Below are 27,198 nucleotides of genomic sequence, written 5' to 3' on the forward strand. Positions count from 1 at the left end.
CCGTGAGAGTTTAACCCTTGTGAATAGGAACACTCTTACTATAGAAGGTAGATGGAGGTCTATTTGGCTACATTTCAAGATCTATTGCTGCACTGTAACTATCTTTGTCACAGAATGACAAGATAATAGTTTATAATCTCACAGTCCCTTGGGTTGAGTAGGATCAGGGGAACAGTTCTTCCTTAATCTCTAAGTAGTTGAAGGTCAAATGGCATCTAGGACTGGAATCATCTGAAAAGCAGGGTTGTCACTGGATGCCAGCTATTGACCAAAGGCTTTGATCTCATCAAACTCCAAACTTCCTGCCATTTTGATCTTGGACTTGTTAGTCTTCCGAACTAAATTTCTCGTAGTTATAAGAACTCATTAGTCTAAGACATTTTATTATAGCAGCTTGAAAAGACTAAGCCATAGGTGGCTTTAATCTCAGTACTCAAGAGGCAGAGTAAAGTGGATCTCTGAATTTGAGGCAAGCCTAGTGTACAAAGTGAGTTCTAGGACAGCCAGAGCTACACAGAGAAACTAAGTCTTGAAAAAAGAGGAGAAAGAAGGAGGAGGAGGAGGAGGAGGAGGAGGAGGAGGAGGAGGAGGAGGAGGAGGAGGAGGAGGAGGAGGAGAACAACAGCAGCAGCAACAACAACAACAGGAGTAGGAGGAGAAGAAGAAAGGAAGGAAAGAAAAACAAGATAAGACAAGACTAAAACAGTATAAAATTGTATCTGGACTCAAAGAGGGAAGCTGCACGTGACAGTAACCAGCAGCAGCTTACCTCTTGATAAGACTTGGTGTTTTCTTCTCTTGGCAGGGGGACATGTCCTATGCGGGAGAAGAGAGATACACAAACATTTTTGAGGTGACAAGGGGGTAAAAATGCAGCAGAGACTGTTTAATTTGCACACCCCATCCCCATTTTTCCTCAGGTTTGTAAGACAGGTTCTTATAAGGGGTAAGCTGTTCCTAATACTTGCTACATGGTTGAGACTGTCCTTGAGCACTTGATCTTTCTATCTCCATCTCCCAAATGAATATTTATTCCTCGGTTCTATAGTATGAGAATTCTTTACGCTTTGCCTGATACATGATACTGCAAAGATCCTATTTCAGTGGCTTCTTCCTGTCAATCAGGTAAGGTGATGTAATGGAGGCGTGGCCACTGGGATGCTTGTAGCAGTCATAATGTAAATAGCTCATAGCAACTACTTTGTAAAAGAAGGAAATAGTCTCTTCTCTTTACTTTGTCTTCTTTCTGCATGAAAGCTGGGGCTGCCACAGTCATGTTGGGGCATAAGAAGATTAGAAAATGTAGATGCTGTAGGTAAGGTTAAAAAAAGAAAGAAAGGAAAAGTCTGTGTCACTGACACTGGAAAGAACACCACAATCTCTAAGCTCCACAGTCTTGGATGGAAGAGAAGAGTCTGTAAATTGTTTAATCCACTGGTTGGTTTATTTTATTTTTTTGAGGGGTGGAATGGGTGATGAGCCTGCAGAGTTAGAGGCAGAAAGAATTCTACCATACACCCAAAAGTCTAATTTAAATACAGGGGAAGTTGTGCTTTTTTGAATGCTCTAGTTTCCCCAAAATGAGCCTATTTGGCCCCTGAGGACAGATTAAAGTTAGCACAATACCACCGGGTCCTGGTATATTGGCTAGAGGAGGACAGGAAGCTCATGCGCCATTGTTGGTAAGGACCTAGCCCATTCTGCATGAAGACCATGAGACTTGAGATCTTCAGACTCACATTCTCTGAGTTTTAGCCAGAAGCTTGTCTGCAAAGCCTCTCATTAGATAGCCGCTTGCCAGCGTGGCTTAGGAAGAAGAGTCCAGCTGGCAGAGACCCTCCAAGGCTCTGGAAAAATGACTGAATCCTTCCAAACAGTTTTAAAACTTAGTCCATTTTTAAACATTCCATCAAGTTTAAAGTTTTTTCTACCTGGTTGTGTGTCTTTTTTTTTACTGTCTAGCTCCTTTCATCTCCCACCAACTTGGAGTGTATGTGTAAGTGTGTGTGTGTGTGTGTGTGTGTGTGTGTGTGTGTGTGCAATTTTAACATTATTTCTCCAAATTATACTTTATTAACTTGGTGCAGTTGGTAGCTGGCCTCTGATTCTACATAACTGCTTAATCATGTCAGTATATTGATTCAGGCATTTTGTTATTCGTTACCTAAACATTACTAGTTCCTTTCCGTTTCCTCCCTTGCACAATGATAACACTTGTTTATAAAACTGCTTTGAATTTATCAAGGGAAAAGAGCAACATCAAGATGAAGTGCTCTGTTGTTCTTCCCCTGGAGTTATTCCTTGGCTCCATTTTCAACGTGGGGCATAAATTGTAAGTGATTCTGCCAAGAATACTCCAGTTCTGATCGGCCATATGAGATGAATTTCTCCAAGCCAGCTTGCTGTGCAACTTGATTGAGATGAGAAATAGATCCAGGCAAGAAGGGCATTGCATGCCCGGGCTACCATGCTACTGCAGACTCGGAAGCCCCTCTCTGGTCTTTCTCTTCCTCTCACTCCCGCCCTTAATTCTTTGTTTCCAATTTTTCAGACTCCTCCTTTCTTCACACATCCCTTCCTTCCTGCCTTCCCTCCTCCCACACATGCTGAGTGTTTTGTGCCCAACTCTCAGGCATAATTCCTCAGATGGATTTGGCCATGTTACATACAGATACTGTGGACAACGGTCCCACCAAGCATTTGGTCAACAGCCACATGTTTCAGGTAACTCTAGTTCCTGCTGCTATTTGACGCTAACTACATAGTGTCCCCGAGGTAGAACTTTCTAGTTGATCTTCTTCAACCCAAGGGCTCATGAGATTATGGTAATCTATGGTCCTAAGTGTAGCTGGTCTTTGCTATTTTGTGGGTTCTTCTTTTTCTCACCCTTTATCCCCCATGTTTCACTATCATTAGACAGGAGAGAAAAGGTAGAAGGGAGGGAGAGAAGGAGAGATCCCTGAATCTTATTTCTTTTGTTTCTTTTTTGACCACAGCTATTCACAAATAAAAACCAACTCTCCTGAAGGATCAGCAACCAACAGCCCCTGCTCTTGGGACCCTAGCATTTGTATACTCTCTGAGAAGTTCCCAGAAGTCCAAATGTCACACAGTCACAGAAACTATCAGCAGCTGGCAAAGCCATGCCTCAGCTAGAGCACGAGGCAAATCATAGTCAGCTGCTGCAGACAGTCTGAAGCAGCCCCATATCCCACACCTAGGATTAATGAAAGCATGTTCTTCCAATATTTCTGTGTTTTTTTAAAGAAACCAACATTTCAGAATTCTCACCACATTTAAGTCGGAATGTTATAGGATAGTTTATGATGTAGCAATGGACAGCTGAAGTGAACACTTACCATGGGCTAGTCAGTGTTCTAGAACCCAGAGAATGGGCAAATGTGCTCTAGTCCACAAGCTAGAGAGAAAGGCAAGCAACTAATATGCATAACTACACACACACACACACACACACACACACACACACACACACACACGATATAATAAAAGAAAATAGAGAACAAAGGTTGCACATAAAGTGAGAGTAGCTAAGGCTCCCTGAGGAGATAATTTTATTTTTATTTGTGTTTTGCTTGCATGCGTATTTGTGTACCACGTGTATGCTGAGTGCCCTCAGCAGTCAGAAGAGGGCACTGGATTCCTAGGAACTAGAATTACAGATAATTGCAAGCTGCCACGTGGGTGCTGGGAATCGAATAAGAGTCCTCTGCAAGAATATGAGTGCTCTAAACTGTGGAGCCATCTCTCTATTCCTGGAGAACACAATTTTTGAGTTGAAGAACAAAGAGGAGTTGGGAGCTAGTTATGTGGCTGTTTAGGGGAAGATTGTCTTAGGGAGAACACATAATACATACAGACGCTCAGGTGGCAGCTTCTCTTGTGTAGTCACTGCTGTGACCAAATGCCCGAGAAGCATCTGCTAAAGGAAGAAAGTGTTTGTTTTGGCTCACAGTTTGAGGGTGCTGGTCACTGTGCTGGAAAGGGAGAGGGAGAGGTTGTGGTGGGGGTGGAGCGGGAGGAGACGAAAGCTAGCCCTAGGCCGACTTCTTGTTCTTTAGTCCAGGCAGGACCCCAGACCATTGAAAGGTGTGGCTACTGTTCAAGGTGGGTCTCCCCTCCAGTCAGACTTTTCTGGAAATATTTGAATAAAGACACACCCAGAAGTGTGTTTCTAGGATGGTTCTAAATCCAGATAGTTTAACAATGAAGAAAGGCCATCACAACCCCACCCACTATCGACTTGACACCCAGACACAGCACTTTAAGTCTTACACTCCATCCCAAGCCCCAAAGGACTCAGTTTCAGCTCACAATGCAAAAAGCAGTTCCTTTCTAAACGTTCAGTCTTTAATGGTTTCAATCACTGTTCAAAAGTACAGCCTCTTCAGAGACTCAAAGCAACCACTTAACTATAAGCTCCTGCAGAAAAACTTAGCTTACATACTTCTGGTCTATACATGGCACAGGACAAAAATTTCCAGCAAGGTATGCACCAAACTCGGTAGCTCTATACCTGTACTTGTGATGAAATAAATTATCTGGACTCCTGTGGTTTGGACATACCTGATCCTCCAGTTCGTCCACCTAACACACAAGCAGACTCTCTCAGGCCATCTGCGCTTCTTGACTATTCCTGGATATACATCCCAGATTCCCAGGCATCTCCAACATCCCAGGACCTTCACTGAAACTTAGGTTTCACCCTCCCAGGTTCATAAGATGGTCTCTTGGACACTCCTTTCAGGAACTCTGGCTCTAGCTCGGGACCTTTCTGGAATCTTGGTGCAAGCTCCCAACCCCCACCTTAAACTATTGTGTCTCTTACGCCTGGAAACATCAGTAAGCAATAATGTGGGCGATGCTGCCAAGTTCTGCTGCCAGAGGAGATACAGCCTGGCTTTGCAGTGACCTCTGCATGCCTCTGAGGCTGACCCTGGGGAAACCCTTCCATGCAGGGGCTTTGAGCATAGACCCTCCCACTCCTACCCTTACTGTGGCATACTATTACTATAGTAATAATAATCACCCTCATCTGGAAAGAGGCAACCCAGTTGAGAAAATGCCCGCATCCGACGTGGAATTTTCTTACTATGGGAGGACCCAGGCCTCTGTGGATGGTGCCCCCCCACCCCTGGCTGCTGATCTTGGGGTGTACAACAAAGAGAATTGAACAAGCTACAAAGAGTGAGTCGGTGAGCAGCACTCCTCTGTGGCCTCTGACTCAGTTTGTGCCTCTAAATTCATTACTTGAGTTCCAACCTTGGCTTCCCTTGATGGCGGACTATAAGGTACGAGGTGAAACCAACTCCTTCCTCCCAAGCTGTTTTGGGTCATGGTGCTTATCCCAGCCAAGAGAAACCAAACTAGAAAAGGCCCCTGTGCTTGCATGATTGCATTAGTATTGTTGTGAGGAAACACAACTTATATGGGGGTTATATGGAACTGTGGGCTCATCATCAAAAGCAGGGCAGGAACTCAAGCAGAGCAGGAACCCCGAGGCAGGAGCTGATAGAGGAGTGTGCTTACTGGCTTGCTTGGCCTGCTTTCTTATAGAATCTAGGATCACCAGCCTAGGGATGGCACCACCCACAATGGTCTGGACCCTCCCCTATCAACCACTAATTAAGAAAATACCCTACAACCAAATCTCATGGAGGCATTCTCTACACTGAGCTTCCCTCCTTTCAGATTTCCTTTCCTCGTGTCAAACTGACAGTCTAGCCAGCACACACAGCAAGCACTTTACCACCTAAGTAATTGTTTTAGTCCCCTTCCTTAAGTCTTTTTCTATATATGTGTCTGAGTGGAAAGATACAGAAACTTGCTTGAGCAAGTTAGTCCCTTGCAATGATCCAGAGAAGAACAAGAGACTCATGTCTTGATCAGTGGAGACACAAAGTGTGGCCTTCCTTCTTCTCCTCTCCCTTCTTGGAAAAGCCCTCTACCCTGTGCCTAACGATACCCAGGGTGGAACTTTGAAGAGATTACCCATCCCATCCCCATCTTCACAATATTACTGTCCCTTTAATAATCCCAATTCCTTTAATCAGCTGGCAACCTGTAAATCCTAGCTTTTGAGTAGTAAGCCACCAGATTCCTCATTCCAGCCACAGCTTGGGGTTAGTTATTCAGTTGAAAGTTAACACAATTCAACAACTATTAAAGGATAGATTTAATAAGGAGCTTTCCAGATTTATGAAAATGTAACACTTCATACAAGTGTCAATGTGAGATGACCACCCTGTGTTAAAGGGAGTAAGATTGTGACATTTGGACACAGGTTTAATTTATAATGAATAACATCTCCCACTGTGGAAGCGGTTATGTATAATCATCATAGTCACAGAATAAAAGAAGGACTGGAGTCAACACATTCATCAGTTACACTGGTGGGAATCCAGGCTGGCCTACAGCTACAGCAAGATAAGTCAAGGTGTCCTATTGAAGTCAGATGTTACCTCACTCCGTTCTTACTTCTAGGCCTGGTGGAGTCTACATGTCTAGCAGGCTTAGTGATTCATTCTAGGAATTTTATCTTGTGCTCAGGATGATGTTAGGCCAGTAACAGAGACTGATAGCAATAGATAAGAGAACTCCAGGCAACTTTAGCTCTTGATCGACAACATTCCATCTCTCCACAGTCTTATTTAACAAAGCCATTGTGTTGTACAAGACTCTCCTCAGAGCAAACTGCTACCATCATCAGGAGTCTGCTGGGTCTTTCTTAAAAGGAGAAGTCAGAGAAGGTAACAGAATTATCACCGAAGGATCCAGCCACCCTTCCCAACCAGTTATATAAAATTCTCTCTTGGGGGAGGAGCTAGAGAATGTAGGTGGGAAAATGATGGAAGGGAGTCCCATCTATATGGTCTTAGGGAAGCTGTGGCTGAAGAGTGCAGACCTTATCTTACACTCACCTGTGCTCAATCCCACATCCCCTCACCCACTGCTCTGTAAGTAAGCCCAGTAAATTCATTGGTACCTCAGTTTGCCACTGGGACCTGAGAAGGTGGGGTAGATGTTGTTTCTATCTCTCTCCTGGAAGGAATGTCAGCAACACAAGATAAATCAGTCTGCAAGATCTTCAGTGGAGATAGGGCTTCTGCAGAGAATTCCAGTTCCCCTGAACCAACTAGCCTGCTCTCAAATGCCATGGCTTTCCAGCTTCCTAGCCATCTGCTTTGTTCGCACACAGCCACTCCTTGATCTTAGGCTGGCCCAGCAGGGTAGACTAACACCTAATACCAGACTCTGTCCTTCAGTTGAGACCTCAGACATAATAAGGATCTACTCACTAGATAGTCACTCTAGCCTCAGTGTGAGTCACGTGCTATGGACTCCTAGCTTTGAATACAGGGAGCAGGACCCTGAACTTTAATCCCTTCCCCCAGGATCACTAGGATCTGAAGGACATAGGTCTCCATTTCCAGGATGTGAGGTCTGTGTAGGAAAAAGACTTGAGCAGAAATAGATTGAAGGGAGAGAGGGAAGACGTACACGTATGTAACCACCAGTCCGTGAGTGCTCTGCTCCAAAATGACGCAGCCTTCCACAGACAACGGGTCCACAGGAAGCCACTTCCAGGGTTTTTACAACACAAAGAAGACACAGAATGTGGGTTTTGTCTGTGAGCTCTCTACCTTAGAGACACAGCTCTGCCTCCCATTTTAGACTTTAGACAGTGCCCTCCTCAAAACTGGCTGCAAAGTGAGAAAACAAGCAAGAAGGGAACCCATCTTTCAGTTCTTTCTCTTCAGAACTGCCAGGAAGCCCTTTCAAAATGCAAAGCAAAATGTAACCTAAATCTCCATCCTTCCTTCCTCACACCTTCTGGCTTGCTCCCAGGTCATTTGCTTTCCTTTCTGTTCCATCTGTTCTCTTCATACCTTTCCCTCTGCTCCTCTTTAAACAATATTTACTGGGTCCTTGCTTTTTACACACACATTTTGAACCCACTCCCTCTGGAACCTTTCTTTCCAGAGCCTTCCTATTTCTACTTTTGTGTCTTTTGTTGTTGTTCTGTACAACAACTCAGCAAGTTAACGTCCATGGTAGGTGCATAGGTGTGAGGTTTTTTTCTTTCTTTGTTGTACCAGCTCATGGGTAATTACCCAGTGGCCACACCTCTGAAGGAAAAGAACTCTTCCTGTTCTGGAAGCTATTAAGTAACAATGACTCTTCACATAGGTCTCTCATATGAACCTCTGTGTCTCTCCTGCACCCACGCTGGACCATTGATGGTTACAGTGAGTTCACATGTGCTACCTTATGTCATATCTAGATGTGAGTTCATGGATGCTACCTTGTGTCATGTTTAGATGTGAGCTTGTATGTTCTACCTTGTGTCCTTGTGTCATGTCTAGAAGATGACATGCCACAGTGCTCTTAACCATCTTCCAGCTCTTACAACCCCCTCTGCCCCCTTTCAGGATGTTTCCCAAGTCTTAGGGACGGAAGGATGGTGTACATGCTCCATTAGGACTGGGCACTAAGTAGTTGTTTATACTCATTTACTTGCGATATTTTTACCATTAAGAATCTTCTCTAATTAAGGCTGAGGATAACATTAATTAATATACTAGTATAAACATTAATATTGAAAAGTCAGCTAACAACATGCCCATTTGAAAAAGCAACAGCAGCAAGTCCCTCACTATGGCCTCCAACCTCCTAGCCATGGCTTCTGACCAGGTTACAGTAGTAGGCACGAATTCCCTCCTATGATACAGACCTCACATCTACCCAGAAAGTGGTTGGTTACCTTCAGAACAGCTGTACCACTGTGACACTGGTAGGTACATTTTGCCTAGCAGGTCAGTACTATATAGCATGCTTGGTCTATCCCTGGGGTAAGCCCACTGATGACTTTTCTTCTTCAGGGGCCTGCATGGCACCTTCTTTCTGATTCTATGAAAGCTAGTTAAAAATGAAGTTAAGTTGCCAGGTCAGCAATAGTAAGAGGGACTTACCGTCTAGTTTTGGTTGGCAAGCAAAAACAATAGCAGTAACCTATGTTGTTGTGGGAGCCTCTGGGATGTTTTTGACCAACCATTCATAGGGAGATAGCCACTTCTAGCGCTGAGCTTTTTGTCTAATGAACCATGTCTCATAGGAGTGGCATCATGCAGGCTACCATCACCATTCAAACTTTTAAAAAAAGTTATATATTAAAAATTAGCTTACAAAGTAGTGGGTTTCTATAAGACTTTCCATGTACCCTTAGTTCTGATCAATGTCGCACACCCTCTTTTCTTTCCCATCTCCTTGACTACACCCCCACTTAGACCTTTTTGCCCCCAGAATCCTTGTCTCTTTCTTTATGGGGGAAAAAAAACCTGAAGGAAGTAGTTAGCCAGTTCAGAGGATGCCACCCCAAGACGGGCTGGGGGTATCCCCAGTGGTGCTGGAGACTGGCTAAATACAAATAGATTCTCACTACTGGAGAAGGGGGGCACAAAAGTGGAAAGGGAAAAGTCAGTTGGAGGAAACCTGCTGTTGAATTAAAAAGTCAGAGCTACTAGTGTAAATAGTGAGATAGACAGACAGACAGACAGACAGAAATCTACTCCTCAGTTATACTCTGAGCCCAAATTAGAAAACCTTGCAATTGTATGCTGTGAAGAACTTTCCTCAGAGTGATGATTACAATATCAAAAGGCCCTGAAGGCACTTCTGGCAAATAGTCAGAAGGTGAAAATAATAGCAAAGGTCTATTGATAAAACATAGATCTTTATGTTCACAAGATACAATGCTACAAATGAACGAAAACATGCAAAGATTATTTCTCACACTACAAAGTTTACTAAGAAATATAGGTAAATAGAAAACTACTCCACAAGAGACCTCACTGCAGCACCTTAGGCAAGGATTATTATTAGAAGACTATGGGTAACGTGGTTGAGGCCAATGTGGGAAGGCATGGGACTACAATCTGCTTACTCTTTCTCCATACAAATGTACCTTTGTCATCTGTACAGCTGACATGGGTCCAGTCTTGCATATCTCCCAGGCTGACTCTGTCACCCATGAACCCTGTTATTTTGACCATGATTCTTACAGGTTTCTTGAACTGCTCCTTAGCTGTAAGCCTAACATTACACCATCTTCTGATAGAATACTGGTAAAATAACAGCTGTTATTCATGGAGCCCCTGCCTCTGCTTGGTTATTGTCTTAGTCAGGGTTTCTATTGCTGTGATGAAACACCATGACCAAGTTGGGGAGGAAAGGGTTTACTCAGCTTACACTTCCACATCACTGTTCCTCATTGAAGGAAGTCAGGACAGGAACTGAAACAGATCAGAAACGTGGAAGCAGGAGCTGATGCAGAGGCCATGGAGGGATGTCACTTACTGCCTTGCTTCCCCTGGCTTGCTCAGCCTGCTTTCTTATAGAACCCAGGACCACCAGCCCAGGGATGGGACCACCCACAATGGGCTGGGCCCTCCACTATTAATCACTGACAAATGCTTTACAGCTGGATCTCATGGAGGCATTTCCTTCAGAAGGATTCTTCCTCTCTGATGACTCTAGTGTCAGGTTGATACAAAAACATGTATAGTAATCTCTTGTGTATTCACTCATTGATTGACTCCCAGGAATAGTCCTTTCAGGAAGAACCATTCTTAGCCATACTCCAGCAGTGAGACCATTGGAGGTCCCAAGACAGTAACTAACACAAACATGATGACTTATAAATGCTCACAATATGACACAAGGACTTGTGTCTCCACAGAGATTACTGTGCCCAGAGTATACATTTGTACTTAATGGAACAGCTTGTGGAGGTGGAAGGGGGCCTCCCATAGACTCCCAAACACAGAGTCTAAGCAACAGAGTGCCGTTACCACAGGTCCACTTATCTGTGGAATTGGCCTGCCGGTGACATTTATTCCCCCTCCACTTCTCTGCCTCTGTCAACTGATGGAGTGAGTGACAGCAGTGACTCCTGGAAGGAGTCAGGGAAAGAAGCCAGCCAGGTGCAGGCAGTGAGGGGATATTAGTCTGTGGAGTTTAAAAATAATAACAAAACCAACTAGAAGCCATCTGGCTCATAGAATCCCACAGCCATCGCAATTCTGAACAGTTGACAACAAATGTAGCCAAAGGCTGGCCTTCACTCTTCTGAAAAATGCCATTCGTTGGAAGAGATCCATAGTATAAAGTTGTGACTTTTATGTAATTCCAGAATAATCAAGTATTTCAGCCATAATAGATGCTCAACAAACACTGAGCCAGAACCAAGTGAACATAGGTGTGTATAGTCCTTTTCACACTCTATGCCAGAGCTCCCCCAGAACCCTACCTTTTATTTATTTATTTATTTTTAAGTCAGGAGGCCTCTTGTAACACAGAGATCCTCTGCTAAAACAACAGGCAAAAGAATTGAGGTGACTGTCCAAGAAGTGTAGACTAAGTCAGAGAGCCCTGTCAGAATGACTCGGAGAACTGCCTCCTTCACGCTCTCCCTGTATTGGGAGGGGCCGCCAGGCCCACTGCCTAGAGATTTTATTCCTACATTTTATTCTCCTTTCTTGGAAAAGCTGCAAAAATCACCTCGTAATTCAGGATATTAGAGAATCCATTAGTTCTGGGGTTGGGATCCTAAGGGAAGCTAAATGCTCACAAATACTCCTACTGACTGACACTCTCAGACGCTCAAATTGCTCAAACCAGCTCCTAATTGGGAACAGCTGGCAGAAGAGCCCATGGCCAGACCCGGAATCTGGTTGCAAATCTGGTTCCTAGAAAGAAACCAGTCTCCATTAAGGGTTAAAATTTGGGAGGTCAAGAGAATGGTCCTGGGGAGCAGGGATGGAGGGCAGCTAAATGTACCTGAGAACAAAGGGTGTTCACATCCTGGCGGAGACTGGGTAGTGGGGAGGGGCCGAGCTCTAGCAGGATTTCCCTTTCCAGAGTTGGCATCACTAATCCTGGTGTGTTCGGCCCAATACCTTTCCCCTGGGTTATTCCCATTAGGAAGTGAAGATCTCCACACCTGTAGGTCCGGGGAGGATATCGAGTTTAACCTGGCCTGTGTCACCCAGTGTCCCTCCAGATCCACAGTGCCCTACCCTCTGCTAAGCCTCTCGGCCACTGGGCTGTCTGCCCTGACCATGTTGTGGTCTGAGCCCAAACCACAGCTCTGCTCTTGGAAAGCTTTGTGCAAGGCCCGCCCTCTAGGCCTTGGCACTGGGTCTGAAGCCCAGACTGGGACCTGGAAAAGGCGAGGAAAGGTCTCAGGTGTGTAGACCACCCCTCATCAGGGTCAACTGGCAGTGGTGGTCATTAGTGACTGGTGGGCTGGTTCTGGATGCTGGTGGCAGTCACACTGGGTAGTTTTCAATGGTGTGACCTTGGCTCTGCTCTTTGGTGCCAAATCCTTTGGTTCATGCCTGCTCCCTGAGCCAAATTTTCCAGGCTTCCCATCGATTCTGTGAACTACTTGAATGCTCTCCAATAATTTTTCTTTCTTTTTTTTTTCTACCTAAGAGTCGATTTGTAGTGTTACAAGTCAAGAACCCTGCCTGGTACAGCATCTGTCCCTGTTAGACTCAGGAAACTGGAGACGTGCGAGCTGGTGTGTGTGAGCTAGACATCAGAAAAGGAAGGAAAGGCAGTGTGGAAATTCAGGGAGAGGGAGGGAAGGGGGGAAGGATGGAAGGATTGGCGGGTGAGGGAGAGCAGCCAGGAAGGGGTCACATGTGCCTTGTTAATGTTTGTAATAAGAGCCTTGGAGGAAACTGCCCCAGTGGCCTCCCTGAGGTATTTCTGCATTGCTATTTCTGTCAGACAACGTGGTTTAAATTGTTTCTCAGCACCGTTTTAGGAACAACAGTTCCTTGATTCAGTCTTGCTTCTGAAGATAAACCCCGGGTGTTAGCTTTAACTTTATACATTGATCAAGCATGCAGCGTGCTGGGAAGCGTACAGATTATATGGGCATGCATATGCATGGCGTGTTATGATATGATAAATACATGCATGAGAAAATCAGGTCTGGGGCTAGTTATGTGGAAGGGAACCTTTATGTAGCATGCTTATTTAATATCTCAAAGGGGGAAACATGACTTATTACGCCACATTAGTGTATCATTTGTCTTATGGGTAGACAGAATGAAGAATCTTCGACAATTAATAGAAATTGCAGAAAAAAAATTATGATTAACTGCCATCTGCTGGCTTCTGAGCACTTGATTTTCATGCAGCTTCTAGCCTGCCCTCGGAATTATCAGTGTCTGTGTTTCCCTTCTGAACTGGTGCTGTTAAGCAGTGCTGCCCTTTGTGGGTGCGGGGGTGGCGTGGAGGGTGCACACGTAAGAGAATGAAGCTAACTCAAATACAAGAATCCGTCTTCTTCTAAATTCCAATCCGAGAGAGCAGGCTACAGCTTATTTTAGAATTCAGTCTTCGTAGCAGATTGAGCAAGCAGTGTATGCTTAGCAAGTGTCTAGTAGGGGGCAGACAGTGCTTTGAAAGTGACTCCTCTCATCTCTGAGGACGGAGAGGGTTTGCATCTCAAAAGCTCTGTGCTGCTTCTGGCAGGTGAGGTTTTCCACGTCTCATTCGGATGACTCTGTAGCCTGGGAACCTGTGGCAGCTCCAATCCTGGTGGGAAAGGAAGCAGATTCCACCCTTTGCCCCCGAAGCCCCTACTAGAAATGCTTAGCAGGAAATACATCTTCATTGTTAGTAAATGAGGGTGACATTTGTTTACATGCTGAGTCCAGGGATAGAGCACCCCCCACGGTTCCCCACGTAGACCTGAGAGTTGGTTATTTATCTGGATGACTCACACTCCAAGTTTGATTTGAACTAAACAGATTGATGTTCCAAAGTTCCCAAGTAATTACAAGTCATTCGTTGGTTGACCATTATAACTTTAAAAAATGTATTTATTTGTAAGATATGTGGGGGAATGGAGTATGTACACTCTATACCTATGTGTGGAGGCCAAAAGTAACAATGTTGGTTTGGAGCTGCTGCAGGCTTTCGATGCTACAGTGTCATCAGAATGACACGTGGAAATATCTCATCTGCCAGAAGCTGACAGAGTTTTTGAGATGCAAACACTATTTATTGGTTCTTTTGGTAGTGATTGGGGGTGGGGTGGGGTTAGGATTTCTCACTGAACCTGAGGCTCAGCAGTTCAGTGGTAGACTGGCTGGCCAATGGGCTTCAGGGATCCTTTTTTATCCTGCTCCTGAACCCCCTCCTCCAGGACTGGGGCTAGGGCCACCAGGCCACCATAAGGCTTTTACGTGGGTGTTAGGGACCCACACTTGGGTCCTCATGATCGCACATCAGTCAGCTTGCCACCGGAGCCATCACCCACCAGAGTGCTCACATTTTTAGTATTTTGGTATATTTACGTATTTGAGATCAGTCTTAGAATGTCAACCACGCTTAACGTCAAATATGCATACCTTATCATCTAATGTTACATTTGAGACATAAACACACGCATAATGTGTGCTATAAAATAAAATAATAGAATCAAAGGAGCTATGTCAGATCCTTTACATTCACTCAATTCAGATTAGAGCCAGGATGTCACCAGCGCTGGCTCACGATGGCAGGAATGCTGTGCGCATTCACATGGTTTCTCACAGTCAGTTTGGATAGGTGCTGTCCTTCCCACTATACAGATTGGTAAACTGAGGCACATTAAAACAAGCCCTTCTCAGTCTCACAAAGATATAGTGCCTTTCCCTTATCAGTTCTCAACAGTACCCTTTCTTGTCTCCATGGAAGTGAGGCTGGCACCCAGTCCCAAACCCATTACCATGGTGGGCCGTGTTACAAACTCTCCCTGTGGACATCTGAATGTGTCACCCCTGGGCAGAGGAGTCAAATATTCCTGGAGGCAGCTATGACATCCCTGGCCTAGCAGACTGCTGGTGCTCACAGCAGTGGCTTTCTTCTACAGTCACCTCCAGCTTTTGGTTTAAGTGGCCAAGGTAGGTGAGAAATGTCAGGGAGTGGCTACCTCTGGTAGTGGCTTTGTTGATACATTCTACCTTTTCTTTGTGCCATGGGTGGAAAAAAAAAAAAAAAAAAAAACCATTCTCCTGCCTCAGAATCCTCCAGCCCTCCCTGTCCATGAACTCTTTCTCTGTCTGTTTCCCTTCTTTCTGTCCTAGCCAACTTTCCGCAGTGATAAAAACTGACCGAACAACTCAGGGGAGGAAAGATTTCTTAGGCTTATGGTTACAGCTCATCACGAAGAGACACCAAGGCAGCGATTCAAGCGGGAACCTGGAGGTAGAAACTAAAGTAGAAGCCACAAATGAACGCAGCAGCTACTGCAAAACAGAATTCATCCTCTATTCAGGTTCTTCCCCAAGACATGTGGCCCCAGGCACTGGGGGTGTTGTCCACAGGAGGCCTTCATTGTCAGTCTCTGCAAGGCTGCCTTAGCTGTAGAGGGTGGGGTCTAACCATCTTGGCCTCACTCAGGGCAGCTTTGAAGGGATGTCCAAGCTCCAGGGACCTAGAGGTAAAGTCAAGGCTGTTGCTGGGTCTGCTCTGCGGCGAGAGCCTCCCTCTCCACAATCGTCCTCTTTTGCTCTTCCTTGGGGACGTTGATCCCAAGGGTCCCCCAGGGAACCTCTGTAACTAACCATGCCATGTGTTTGTTTCTGTGTTAAGTTTCTAGGTGGGAATCTTACAGAGTCTGCCCTTGAGGGAATCTCAATCCCTAAATACCTGTGGTGGACGCGTCCCCTGAGCAAAATTGACCCCTGTTTTGTCAGGTCCATGCTGTTTCAGGGTTCATTTGTCAGGGCGGCATGGCACTGTAAATTTAAACTTGACTCAAACACCCACATTCTTTCCAAGTATCAATCTAATGCCCAAAAAAATATTTGTCCTCTGGCCTTGGCTATGTTAGGGCACAAGGCAAAACAAAACAAAGCATCTCCAAGTACAGTGCTTGGATCTGCTGAATACTTAGAAGCCTGAGAAGCAAGCGCGCTCTCTCTGTCTCTCTCTGTCTCTGTCTCTGTCTCTGTCTCTCTCTCTCTCTCTCTCTCTCTCTCTCTCTCTCTCTCTGACCTTCTTCCACCCTCCTGTCATCTCTCATAGATCCCAAAATTCCCCTTATCCAGGGTGTGCCATCTAGACTCCAACCTCTCTCTCCCAAAGTCACCCAGCAAGGCCACTCCCTCCCTCCTCCTCTGAAGGCCTCACTCCAGTGGGTTCAGTCTGATCTCAGGGAGAAAGGCAGGCTCTACAGGGAGGCCTCACTGGCTGCCTCTGTCTTTTACATCAGGTCATACCTTTGTATGTTCATGGCTGTCTTCTCTTCTTCATTAAGCAGAAGCAGAAAGACTTTTCCTGGGGGTTTGGGTCTTCATTTGTGGAGATCCTTCCACGATGTAAAGCATTGATGACATGCGCTACTCATGGCTTCTACTTGTTAACCTGTGCTTTGTTGTAGAAGGATCCATCTTGCTCCTTATCATGTAGGAGATGAGGAAAGCCTTCCTTCCTTCCTCATCTACAGTGCAAACTCATATCTACTTACATCTTCATTGTGTTTTTTGACTGCTCCCATATGTGTCCCTTGAATTTTTGTTTGTTTGTTTCGGGGCAGAGTGTACCCCAAGCAACTAGCCTTTAAGCTTTACCTCTCATATACACTATCAATATAGATTGATCTTCATGGCTATATAGAGTTTAGGGATGGTGGAACTTGGAACTTGGCAGGGTGATGGGGCTAACTTCAGGTTAGGATAGAAATATAGGATGCCCCTCCTATGTGTTCTGACATGGTACCAGGGTACTGTTCCTTTTCTTCACAGTTCTTATTCAGACGGGGCGGGTGTGTGTGTGTGTGTGTGTGTGTGTGTGTGTGTGGGATGAATACTAACACAGAGAACATGTTAATTCCACATACATTTCCAAGTCACCTTGCGTGTGCCGCACACAGAGATGAGAATGGATCATAAAGGCTTTGCTGGCAGCTTTGCCCTGGAGATGGATGGACACAAACCAACAGTGCAGTGTCAGAAGAATGCAATAGGAGGTCAGAGAAGATGCCTGGGAACTGAAAAGGAAGGATCTGGGTGAGCCTTGGGTAGAAGTCTGGAGGATTTACTGAATGCAAGGCACTAAACTGGGCTGGGTGGCAAAGGCCTGTCATCTCAGATATTTGAAGACTGAGGCAGGAGGCTCAAAAGCTCCAGGTTACTGGGTGCGGTGGCATACGCCTAAAACCACAACATTTGGGAGGTGGACAAAGGAAGGTCAGGAGTTCAAGGTTAGCCTCTGCTATATAGCAAGGTAGAGGCAACTTCAGATGTATGAGATACCATTTGTAAAAACAAACAACAAAGAAAAACTAAGACCTGCGTGGGCAAGTTAGTGAGACTGTTTCAGAACATAAATAATAAAACAAGGGACAAAGCTCAATGACAGAGAATTTGCCGAGCAAACCTGGCCCTAATCCCGGGCACTACTGAAGCAAGTGAGCTCCTGACTAGGGAACAGTGTGTGCAAAGCCACAGAGGACTTTTGTTGATCAGGAACGTGCAGCGGCAAAACTGGGGATGGCCACCAGAGCCTTGGGAGCTTCCGCTTGCTGAGTTCCTCTTTAGACAACAGAAACTGACTTTCCAGAAGGCAAATCAGAGTCTAATACTGATTTAAGAGATTAGATATGGTTGGGCTGGTCCGGCACTCAGAGGTAAAACAGCCTGGCTTAGAATGTGTGTGGCCATCCTCCTGCCTCTGCCTCCTGACTGCTGAGGTATGCCTAGCTGATTATAGAATTAGCATAATGCATCTATTTTACACAGATGAACTTGCCTATTCCTTTAAGAGCTTAAAGGGGGCCGGGTAGGCATCCATGCAGGCAGGGATCCTCGGAGAGATGAGAAGGAAACCAGATTCAGAGTGACCGTGTGAACCTGGACGAACCTTGTGGAGTCCAGGGGTGGGTGGGTCACTGTCAGCATATTTGAAACAATTTACAGTTTGGGAAGAGGTTTCCAGGCAGTAATGATTCTGATTCCAGGTGCACAATAAAGCTGAAGGTGTGACCACATAGAAATTCCTTGCCGATGTACCTGTGACCATGAGGGTGGGTTCCATAGTTTAAAGGCCTAGAATCTAACAGAGGTAGGTCTGGAGGCTATAAAATACATATGGCATCTTCCTTAAGGATGGGTAATGGTCTAGGCAGAGTCTGGGATAATCATTCTGGGGGGTTTGGCTGGGGTCTGCCTCTGTAGCAAAAGGTGGCTGAAATATGTCTTCACAGATGTCAAAAAGGTCATCAGATTGCTAATAAAATTTACTCCCAGCCTTCTGGGGGTTGTGGGGGGACTGGCATTTTATCTCCTTCATTGATAAGAGGCCCATGTGTGTTTAACATTCCTGGTGTCCCAAGTGCTGTTCTGATGAAGTCTGAGACAGAACTTTGGGATTCTTATTCTTAAAGGAGAAGCACCTCTTGATGTATAGCCAGAATGGAGAAGGGTGTGAAGAGCCTGGTGCTGCAGAGACAGGGTAGGAAGCATGACAGGAGTGACAGAGGGAAGGAGAGGGCTGTTTCTATAGGACATCATGACTATTGGCAGAGCCTGGAGGACCTCCCTGCAAGGGCAGGTTCAGGCAGGTTTGGGGAGCATGCTACTGGGCTTTCATATGGATTCCAGGTAGAGATTTCTACTAAGAAGTTGGATACTCAGGTTGGAGAATAAGGAGAGGTCTTGAATGACAGCAGATCAGAGTCAGTCCCTCCAGGTAAAGGAGACACCAGGTGAGGTGAGTAACAGGAGAGGACACTGGAGAGTCACAGCTGGTATCAAATCCCTTCAATGGTGGTGACCAGCATGCAGGTTAGTCTGTAAGTTTCATGTTCTTATGTGGAAGTGCTAGTAAACTGACCTCATAGAATTTCATACAAGAGTAGGAATTCAGAAAGCCTGGTGGTAGTAGATAAAAGGTGCCTCTTATCCAGGAGCTGAGATCACTGCATAGCGGAGAAGAGGCAGGAAGTAGCTAGAACACCGAGGAACTTGAGACAGTGACTTCCTGAGGCCCATAAGCAAAAGACCAACACAAAGACCAAGAGGAGCATGTGAGAATCCAAAGACAGACATGGCCTGGAAGTAAAGGGAGGCGATCCCTTCAGGGAGGAAGGGGCTTTTCTGATGTTCTCGATACTGATATAAAGAATTGGCCAGAAGGAGGAGGAGGAAGAGAAGGAGGAAGGGGAAGAGAAGGAAGAGAGGAGAAAGGTGAATAAAAGGAGGGAAGAGGAGGAGGAGAGGAGGGGAGGAAGAACAGAGGAGGATGAAGAGGAAGATGAGCAGGAGGAATTGGAAGGAGAGGAAGAGGAAAAGAGGAGGGGAGGAGGAGGAAGGGAGAAGGGGAGAAAGAGGAGAGGAAGAGGAGTAGAGGAAACTTTCAAAGTAAAAAGCATGCATCAGCTGAGCACAGTGGTGGAGGCTTAAATTCCAGCTTGGGGAGGCTGAGCCAGGAAGAATTCAGGTTTGTGGTGGGTACTCAGAGCCCGTATCAGAAAAAAAAAAAAAAGGAAAAAAGGGAAAAAAGAAATGTGAATGCTCATGAGGGAGCAAAGCTCAGAGGTAAAGCGTGTCTCACACATATGAGCCTGGGTTCATTTTTCATACTGTGAGTATGCCAGCCCACACACTCCTATTCACACACACACACACACACACAAACACATACACACACACACACACACACACACACACACACACACACACGGTAAATGGCATACAAATAAATGGAAGTTGGTTTAACATTACTCATCATCATTAAAGGAATACATATTTTTACCATTATATTGAAAAAGATGGCAGACATAATTTGGTAACTGTCAGTGCTGGACAAGGCACTGAGACCTGGGGCCACTTCCATGTTCTATGAATTGGAACATTCATGCCACTTTTATTTTTCCTTGACATAACCGGTTACCACAATGTCTCCAAACTGTGAATGCCTGCATCCTTGAGCCAAATTTTACACTTCTAAGAATTTGCCCCACAGCAACCTCACAAGTGTACAGAGATGTCACTTCTGACATCCTAATTATGCGATGAGGGTTAACAAACAAACAAACAACCCCCCCCCAAAAAAAAACCAGAAGCAAGCTAAATGCTGGCCAGACAACAGCTGTGGGAACGAAATGTAGTTCCTTACAACTAGGGTGGCAGGGACTGGGAGGGGAGGGTAGCAATAGAAATACAAGGGACAAGTGTCTTGGAACACAGGTGCATGTGTCAGCACTGGGTAAGTAGAGGTGGGGGTGGGGTGGGGTGGGGGGAGAAGTCCCTGTTGGAAGCGTGGGCTGACAACCTGTGGAGACAGTGCAACACAGCTTTGTTTTGGTCGGAGAGGGAGAGAAGCTGATGCTGCAAAACCCGACCCTTCTCCTTGGCCCCATCAATCTTTAATAATGCTTTAAACATCAGGATATGTTTCATGTGATTGGATCTCTTGTAAATGCTGGTCAAAGGGCTGAGTTCTGTGTCAAGTGTGGCATGGAGCTAGAGAGTCAGCCAAACAGGCGAGATGGATGACAAACATCTGGGTCACAGATGCTTATGTATACAGAAACAGTTCCTTGATGTGTATGCGAAGCTGTTACCAGGGTAACCTCTACAGAGTGAGAGCTGGGTATATGGTCCAGAGGTGAGTTTGAGCTTTTTTTTTTTTTTTTAATTGAGCAACTTTATTTTAAAAAACAAAGATAAATGTACAGATTTTAAAAGCATTTTTGCATAACAGTATATGAACACATTTTTGTCAGTACTTGATTTTTTTTAAAGGTTTGATAGTACGCCTTAAAATCTTACTAGTTACAATGAACATAAAGTACATGTAAAACAAGATGTAACCTGGAAATAGTCAAAGTTTTCTTGGTGTGTAAAGATTAAGCATAATGATTTTTCTTTCTTCTTCTTCTTTTTTTTTTTTTTTTTTTTTTTGGCTTTTGTTTTTCTTGAACTTCATATAGTCGGTGAGTTGTTTCTGGGGTGTTCAGACCTTGCTGAGATTAGTATCCAATTATCAGTGACTGCATATTATGTCTGTTCTTTTGTGACTGGGTTACCTCACTCAGGATGATATTCTCTAGATGCATCCATTTTCTAAAGATTTTTATAAAGTCATTGTTTCTGATATCTGAGTAGTACTCCATTGTGTAAATGTACCACAATTTTTGTATCTATTCATCTACTGAAAGGATATCTGGGTTCTTTCTAACTTCTGGCTATTATAAATAGGGTTGCTATGAACATTGTGGTGCATGTGTCTTTGTTGTATGTTGGAACGTCTCTGGGGTATATGCCCAGAAGTAGAATAACTGGGTCCTCAGGTAGTACTGTGTCCAATTTTCTGAGGAACCGCCAGACTGATTTCCAGAGTGGTTGTACCAGTTTACAACCCCACCAACAGTGGAGAAGTGTTCCTCTCTCCGCATCCTCACCAGCATTTGCTGTCATCTGAATTTTTGATCTTAGCCATTCTGACTGGTGTGAGGTGGAATCTCAGGGTTGTTTTGATTTGCATTTCCCTGATGGCTAATGATGTCGAGCACTTCCTTAGATGCTTCTCCGCCATTCGATATTCCTCAATTGAGAAATTTTTGTTTAGCTCTGTACCCCATTTTTTAATAGGGTTGTTTGATTCTCTGGTGTCTAACATCTTGAGTTCTTTGTATACCTTGGATATTAGGCCTCTATCAGATGTGGGGTTGGTAAAGATCTTTTCCCAATCTGTTGGCTGCCGTTTTGTTTTCTTGACAATGTCCTTAGCCTTACAGAAACTTTGCAATCTCATTAAGTCCCATTTGTTGATATTTGACCTTAGAGCACAAGCCATTGGTGTTCTGTTCAGGAAATTTTCTCCTGTGCCTGTGTGTTTTCCCTTTCTCTTCTAATAGTTCCAGTATACCTGGTTTAATGTGGAGATCTTTGATCCACTTGCACTTGAGCTTTGTACAGGGAGATAAGAAAGGGTCTATTTTCATTTTCTGCATGCTGAGTGCCAGTTGGACCAACACCATTTTTTGAAGAGGCTGTCCTTTTTCCATTGAATGTTTACAGCTCCTTTGTCAAAAATCAAGTGACCATATATGTGAGGGCTCATTTCTGGATCTTCTATTCTATTCCATTGATCCACATGCCTATCTCTGTACCAGTACCATGTAGTTTTTAACACAATCGCTTTGTAATATAGCTTGAGGTCAGGGATGGTGATTCCTGCAGATGTTTTCTTGTTGTTGAGGATGGATTTTGCTATTCTAGGTCTTTTGTTATTCCAGATGAAATTGCACTTTTCAACTCTATGAAGAATTGGGTTGGAATTTGATGGTGATTGCATTGAATCTATAGATTGCTTTTGGTAAGATGGCCATTTTTACAATGTTGATCCTTCTAATCCATGAGCATGGAAGATCTTTCCATTTTCTGAGATCTTCCTCGATTTCCTTCTTTAGAGACTTGAAGTTCTTGTCATACAGGTCCTTCACTTGCTTATTTAGAGCCACACCAATGTACTTCATATTGTCTGTGACTATTGTGAAGGGTATCTTTTCCCTAATTTCTTTCTCCACATGTTTGTCCTTTGAGTAGATGAAGGCTACTGATTTGTTTGAGTTAATTTTATATCCAGCTACTTTGCTTAACTTGTTTATCAGCTATAGAAGTTCTCTGGTAGAATTTTTGGGGTCACTTACATACACTATCATGTCATCTACAAACAGTGATGTTTTTACTTCTTCCTTTCCAATTTGTATCCCTTTGATTTCCTTTTGCTGTCTAATTACTCCAGCCAGGACTTCCAGTACTATGTTGACAGGGGGAGAGTGGGCAGCCTTGTCTAGTCCCTGATTTTAGTGGGATTGCTTCAAGTTTCTCACCGTTAAGTTTGATGTTGGCTATTGGTTTGCTGTATATTGCTTTTATTATGTTTATGTATGGGCCTTGGATTCCTGTTCTTTCCAAGTCTTTTAACATGAAGGGGTGTTGAATTTTGTCAAATGCTTTCTCAGAATCTAGTGAGATGACCATGTGGTTTTTTTCTTTGTGTTTGTTTATATGGTGGATTGCATTGGTAGATTTCCATATATCAAACCATCCCTGCATCCCAGGGATGAAGCCTACTTGATCATGGTGAATGATCATTTTGATGTGTTCTTGGATTCAGTTTGCAAGGATTTTGATGAGTATCTTTGCATCAATGTTCATAAGTGAGATTGGTCTGAATTTCTCTTTCCTTGTAGGGTCTTTGTGTGGTTTAGAAATGAGGATTATTATGGCCTCGAAAAATGAGTTAGGTGGTGTTTCATCTGATTCTATTTTGTGGAATAGTTTGGAGAGTACTGCTATTAGGTCGTCAATAAATGTCTGATAGAATTCTGCACTGAACCCGTCTGGACCTGAGCTTTTTTTTGGTTGAGAGGCTTTTGATGACTGCTTCTATTTCTTTAGGTGTTATGAGATTATTTAGATGGTTTACCTGGTCCTGGTTAACTTTAGTATCTGGTATCTGTCTAGGAATTCATCCATTTCCTCCAGATTTTTCAACTTTGTGGAGTATATGCTTTTGTAGTAGGATCTGAAGATTTCTTAAATTTTCTCAGTTTCAGTTGTTGTGTCTCCACTTTCCTTTCTGATTTTGTTAATTTGTATACTCTCTCTTTGCCCTCTAGTTAGTCTGGCTAAGGGTTTATCGAATTTGTTAATTTTCCTAAGAACCAGTCTTGGTTTTGTTGATTCTTTGAATGGTTCTTTTTGTTTCTATTTGGTTAATTTCTGATCTGAGTTTATTTCATGCCATATACTCCTCTTGGGTATATCTGCTTCCTTTTGTTCTAGAGCTTTCAACTGTGCCGTCAAGTTGCTAGTGTATGCTTTTTCCAGTTTCTTTTTGGAAGCACTTAGGGCTATGAGTTTTCCTTTCAGTGCTGCTTTCATTGCACCCCATAGGTTTGGGTATGTTGAGTTTTCATTTTCATTAAATTCTAGAAAATCCTTTTTTTCTTTATTTCTTCTTTGACAATGCTATTGTTTAATAGAACACTGTTTAGTTTCCATGTGTATATGGGCTTTTTATTGTCTTCGTTGTTATTAAAGACCAGCCTTAGACCATGATGATCTGATAGGATGCATGGGAGTATTTCAATCTTCTTATATCTATTGAGGCTTGTTCTGTGACCGATTATATGGTCAATTTTGGAGAAGGTGCTGGAGGTACTGAGAAGAAGGTGTATTCTTTTGTTTTAGGATGAAATGTTCTGTAGATGTCTATTAATTCCAATTGGTTCATAACCTCTGCTACTTTCACTGAGTCCTTGTTCAGTTTCTGTTTCCATGATCTGTCCATTGGTGAGAGTGGGATGTTGAAGTCTCTCACTATTATTGTGTAGGGTGCAATGTATTTTTTGAGCTTTAGTAAGATTTCTTTTATGAATATGGATGCTCTTGTGTTTGGAGCATATATGTTAAGGATTGAGAGTTTCTCCTGACAAATTTTCCCTGTAATGAGTAAAAAGTGTTCTTCTCTATCTTTTTTGGTAACTTTTGGTTGAAAATCTTCTTTATCTGATATTAGAATGGCCACTCCAGCTTACTTCTTGAGGCCGTTTGCTTGGAAGGTTTTTTTTCCCCAACCTTTTTCTCTGAGATAGTGTCTGTCTTTGCCTATGAGATGAGTTTCCTGTGTGCAGCAAAACGCTGGATTTAGTTTATGTATCCAGTCTGATAGCCCATGTCTTTTTATTGGGGAATTGGGTCCATAGATGTTAACAGATATTAAGGAATAGTGGTTGCTGTTTCCTGCTATTTTTGCTTTTAGAGGTAGAATTGTACCTGTGTGTCTTTTTTCCTTTGGGTTTCTTGCTTAGGTATTTTCTTTTTTTTACTAGGATGTAGTTTTCCTCCTTGTATTGGGTTTTCCACCTACAATTCGTTGTAGTGCTGGGTTTGTGGTCAGGTATTGTGTAAATTTAGTTTTGTCCTGGAATATCTTGGTCTCTCCATCTATGGTGACTGAGAGTTTTGCTGAGTATTACAACTTGGATGACACTTGTGTTCTCTTAGGGTCTGCATGATGTCTGTCCAGCATCTTCTAGCTTTCATAGTCTCTTTTGAGAAGTCGGGTGTGATTCTGATTGGTCTGCCTTTATATGTTACATGACCTTTTCCCCTTACTGCTTTTAGTATTCTTTCTTTGCTTTTGGCAGTTGGCGTTTTGATTACTATGTGTCGAAGGAATTTCTTTTCTGGTCCACTCTATTTGGAGTTCTGTAGGCTTCTTTTATGTGCATGGTCAGCTCATTCTTAAGGGTAGGGAAGTTTTCTTCTACGATTTTGTTGAAGACATTTACTGTGCCTCTTAGTTGATATTCATCGCCCTCTTCTATTTCTATTATTTTTAAGTTTGCTCTTCTCGTTGTGTCCTGGATCTCCTGGATATTTTGGGTTAGGAGCTTTTTGGCTTTTGCATCTTCTCTGACTGTTTTGTCTATGTTTTCTATGTTGTCTTTGGCCCCCTGAGATTCTCTCTTCCATCTCTTGTAGTCTGTTAGAGATGCTTGCATCTGTGACTTTTGATTTCGTTTTTGGTTTTCTACCTCCAGGGTTGTCTCTTTTAGTGTTTTCTTTATTGTTTCCATTTCCATTTTAAATTCCTTCTTCAATTCCTTCATCTCTTCGGTTCTGTTTTCCTCTATTTCTTTTATTTCTTTGAGTGTTTTCTTGTTTTCTCTTTAAAAGCTTCTATTTCTTTATGCCTTTCCTCCCGTTCTTATTTAAGGATCTCTATCATCATCTTGAGATATGATTTGGGGTCTGAGTCTTATTTTGCTGGAGTGTTTGGCATTCCACTGTTTGCTGTGATGGGAAAGCTGGGTTCTGGTGTTGCCAGATTTTCTTGCTTTCCAATTGGGTAAGTTCTTTCACTTTCCTTTTGCCATCTTGTTGTCTGTGATTATACGTGGTCTTGTCAGTGATTGGTTCCATTGCTCCCATGTACCTTGCCCTTGTCCCTGAATCTCCGTTGTTCCCGGTGGCAGATGGCCTGAGCGTTTGGTCCGCACGCACAGGCCCCCCTGGTGGAAACTGTGTCAGTTTCTGCTTTCCTGAACCAATGGGGGGGGCGCTTTCTGTGCTTGGCCCAGACCTCTCTGCACCCCTGCTATTCATAGCACAGTCTCACCAGGCCTGCGTCCCCGGATCTTTGCTGTTCCCACTGGTAGATGGCCTAAGTGTTTTTGAGTTTGAGCTTTTCAGTTTCTACTTTATTGGCAATTTTACTTTTTATTCTGTATTTATTTATTTATTTATTATTTATTTATTCATTTATGTGTTGAGGTGTTGCTCAGGAAGTGCAATCCTCCTGCCTCTGCTTCCCTTATGCTAGGGTGACAGGCACACGCCCGTACACTCCTGCATATTCTTACTTCTAAAATTATTTTTAAAAACTTTGCCATTCAGATGGTACACTGGGAAACCGTGAGGACTCCTAGCCAAGTTGAAAATAGCATCTCAGCTTTGCCCTAGATTTGATATTTGCATCACTGTGGGAACCCACCATGATTCTGAAAAACAGGTACAAAGACGAACGAGACTGAGAGTGCAAAAGGTTTCGGGGATGAGTTGAGATTCTACTGAGGGATAATGCAGCATCAGCAGTTCCCTAAACTCCAGGATCCAGGAACTGTTTTCCGAATGAAATATTTCAACTCTACCCTATCCCAGTCCCACTCGAACATGCAAATACTTCAACTGAAAGCACATGGCTGATCTAAAAAACCTCAAGCAGAGAAATAATTCCAATTCAGTTACATAAGAAACATGCAAAAACCAGGAGAGCCCCTGCAGGAATGTCATGTAGGGAGAATAGTGAGAAGTTCCTGGGCAGAAAGTCAGAAGAATGCTCCGAAGTACGTCCCAAGAAATGAGAGAAGAAAACGAGCTTGTGATTGAGAGTCTAAGCAACCGAATAAAACAAGAAGGCGATGCAACATCTCTGAGAATTCGGCAAAGAGAACAAAATCCTGGAGATGGGAAACGTAAATAATAAGACCCGTGCGGCATCTGTGCAATAGAGAGGGCTGAGGAGATGAGAGAGTAGCCGAGGACGAGGTGGGAGACTGCAGCAATCAGACAGATGCAGACAAAATTACATGGAGGG

This window comes from Micromys minutus (assembly GCF_963924665.1).
Source record: "Micromys minutus genome assembly, chromosome: 4".
In the NCBI taxonomy this organism is placed as follows: domain Eukaryota; kingdom Metazoa; phylum Chordata; class Mammalia; order Rodentia; family Muridae; genus Micromys; species Micromys minutus.